This window comes from Ptychodera flava, chromosome 13 (assembly GCF_041260155.1).
Source record: "Ptychodera flava strain L36383 chromosome 13, AS_Pfla_20210202, whole genome shotgun sequence".
Classification (NCBI taxonomy): domain Eukaryota; kingdom Metazoa; phylum Hemichordata; class Enteropneusta; family Ptychoderidae; genus Ptychodera; species Ptychodera flava.
Window position 1 is genome coordinate 9,163,361 of NC_091940.1, and position 4,008 is coordinate 9,167,368.

The following is a 4,008-nucleotide window of genomic DNA, read 5'->3' on the forward strand; positions in this document are numbered from 1 at the left end:
TGAAGGGTGTACCACTTGTGGTTACTGAGTTATGGACAAATATGTATATTTCAGGTCAAAGGTCATTGAGGTCACCTGACATTTTGTCAAAAAAATTGTATTGCTAAGTTATCCCTTTATACCAAAAATCAGACATCCAGCTCTATTGGCTCGCTCAAAATTAGATATGCGCATAATTAATGAGGTACAATATGTGGCGTCATAAGGTGTCCCATCACACCATATATGAAGGGTGTAGCACTTGTGGTTACTAAGTTATGGACAAATATGTATATTTCAGGTCAAAGGTCACTGAGGTCACGTGACATTTTGTCAAAATATCTGAGATATCTGCGTGAACGGATGGACGAACAGATGGACGAACGGACTGACATGACCCAATCTATAAGCCCCTTGACTTCATCCGGGGGGACTAAAAACTGTGTCACTCCATCCTTTTTGCAATATGAATACGATGAGAAACTAAATTTTTATTTTTCTTGGCCTTATACATGTGAGTCTATGTAGAACTGCTGTATACATGGGAGTCTATGGAGAGCTGCCTTATACATGGGAGTGTATGGAGTTGTAAACTAAAAAGTCCTCTAACACGGCCAAATTTGATTGCATTGTGAAACAAATCGACATGCATCTGTATGGGGTAGGGTACTGTCCTTGTGCAAAGTTTGAAAGAAATTGACCAGGGCATGTCTGAGATATCTGCGTTAACGGACGGACGCACAGACGCTGGGACGGACGCACTGACAGACTGACGGACAGACATGACCCAATCTATAAGTCCCCCCGGACTTCGTCTGTGGGGACTAATAACCCCAAAAATGCAAACATACATATTTCACCTCAATTTGTACACTCTTTACTCTGTAACTTACTTAGTATACCTAAAGGAACCTGCGTACACCACGTTTCAACCAAATATGACCTAAGGTTACAGAGTTTTAGCAAGCTGCCGCATTTTTCCTTTATTCCCCTACTTTGCATATTTTTGGCACTGACATTTGAACATATTCTCAACTACACCCCTGGGTGCACCTGTACGTGAAATGCTAAGATGGTAGGTGCTGCGGTTTAGGAGTTTCTAATCTTAATTGACATACATACACACACACACACACGCACACACACACGCACACAAACACACATACAGACATACATACATACATACATACACAGATATGCAAATGAACTGATTCATCTTATGAGATAGCCTCTCATTGATTTTATACATATACCAAATGTGAGGTAAAAATGTTTCTGTTTCCTGAAAACCATGACTTTTTGAATTTAAAAAAAACCTGAAAATCTTAAAGAAATTGCAATAAATTTGCCTGTTTTCATTGAAAAATTCAACAAGTGCAATTCCACACTGAAAGATCTACATCTGTACATCATTTTTTAAGGAACTATGCTACGACTTGTTATCAAATTTGATGCAGTATTTCTTAACTTATTACGCTTATAAGTATATTTCATTAAATATGCAAATTAGACCTTAATTATCATGATACCGGTAAATGTCTTTGCACACTATTACAGGACTAGATTTTGTAAACTTTGCAGAATTTCTAAACACATCATCTTAAGGTGATTGGAAAGGCTAGAGCGTCAGTTATAAATTTCAACAAAAGTATGAAAATATAAAAAGTAGTCAACATTCTCTGTGGAATGAAAAAAACTAGACATTTGGGCACAAAGGCATTGCAGAGTTATAGCCTGTTGAAACTTCTGAAAAACTGACCAAATAAGAAGTTGGGGAGTTCTTAGTGTATTAACTATGGTAGAGGTCCTCTAGCTTTTAATAAAATGTTTGAAAAGGGAAAGTCATTATTTGCTGTTTTTCAGGAAAGTTTGACAAGGCAGTGCTGGCATTCAGAGTGAGTGACTGCTATTGTAAATGGATTTTTAGATTCTTTGAGTGTCAAAGAGGTGTCAAAAGTGAGATTAACCAAAAAAACTGCTCTATGACTTCAAAAGAGGGGTGCAAACATGGCTTGTTTTCAACATTTTTGACAGAATAACAGTTTTCCTACATAATTGTATACCAATTTTATCCAACTTTGAAATGAGATATGGACATGGAATTTTTACAGCCTATTAACAAGGTTACAGATAAGATTTGTACAGCACAATTTTCCTGTATTTGAAGTACTTTTTTAAAAATCACATTTTGAAATTTGAAAGAATTTTTAATAATTTTTTGATATATAAACTCATGTAAAATCATAAAAACAAATTTTATTTACAAATCCTGCCGTACAAATCTTACAATAAATAGTGTCAACTTATTTGGTAATATTAATACTATCCAATTATTATTAAATTCAAATATGTAAAAAAATATGAAAAATTAAATTTTAATATTTACTGGTGTCATATTTCAAAATCATGGCTGCAAACATACAATTTTTATATTCTGTGGAGAAAATATTAACGAAAGGAGTTATCCTGAAAATTTAAACTAAATATCTTGATTCTAACACTTGAAACTTGACATTAACTCTGAGAAAAGAATTGGTGCAAAAATAGCCTTTCCAACCACCTTAATTATGAAAATTCATCAAATATGCAAATTAGCAATTAATTGACTTAAAGGGGAAGTTCACCAAGGATGATTTTTACATATGTGGTAGCTCTGTGGTCATTTACCCAGGAAAAACTATTTTCACCATTTATAACTCGCAGGATTTTTTTAAAAAAATGATAAAAAGTACAGGAAGTTGCCCATGTAATTTGAATCATGGGAAAAAAGCTCCAAACTTGGAGCTTGCATAATGTGATATGGAAGGGACCATCTTCGGATGGGTATGGCCCCCACATTGTCCACTCACAGTAATACAGTAGTAAACAGCAATACAAAATCTGACAGTGGAAAGTTTATTACACGTGATTCATTGTTTATGCAAGGATACTCAGTATAAACAAAAATAATGTAAATACGCACAGCCTGGTTTAAGCATGGGTGAGTGGACAATGCCATACCCATGGGAAAATGGTCCCTTCCATATCACATTATGCAAGCTCCAAGCTTGGCGCTTTTTCCCATGATTCAAATTACATGGGCAACTTCCTGTAGTATTTCTATCGTTTTTTGTAAAAAATCTTGCAAGTTATAAATGGCGAAAATAGCTTTTCCGGGGTAAGTGACCACAAAGCTAGCACATATGTAAAAATCATCCTTGGTGAACTTCCCCTTTAACACTGCTAAATGCCATTGCACACTATGGTAGTCCTGGGAGATCAACATCTGTTCCACATTAGTCAAATTTGATGCAGGATTCCTTACATTACACTTATCATAAATATTCATTAAATATGCAAATTAGCAATTAATTGACAAAATACTGATGTAAATCTTTGTCTGTTATCAGAGTTGTGTGACCAACACCAGTACTAAATTTCATCACCATCTTTCTAGAAACCTAGCTTTTTCAAAATTCACTAATCATGCAATTTAGTACTAATTATTCACGCAAGGCCAAAAACAATGGTTTTGCATATGTATTTCATAGTTTTATGTCCTTGTACCAAGTATGAAAAGAATTGGCTCAGGCATGTTTGAGATACCTGCATGCACAAATGCACAGACTCATGCAACCATAAGTCCCTCACTGAACTTATCTCCGTGGGGACTAAATGTGTGTACACAATGCAACAAGACCTCTAATATGTGATATTTCTTTGAAAAAATATCATATTGAAAATATAGTTTTACTGTACATAGAAAGATAACTGATATTTTTTTGGAGAATATACATTTTCATGACATGTAAATTTTACTTAAATTTTTCTTGAAAACATTAATGCTTTCTATGATAAAATATGCATAATATCTCTGACACATTGAAATTGGTGGGATTCAAGATTGATCAACTTGCCATTTGGCACAGTGTATGAATGTGATATTCAAGATGGCTTACATCTATTTGAATATATTCCAATACATTTTAAAAAACACCAGAGACACTCATACCCGGTACATCATCCTACGATATGACAGAGACAGAAATA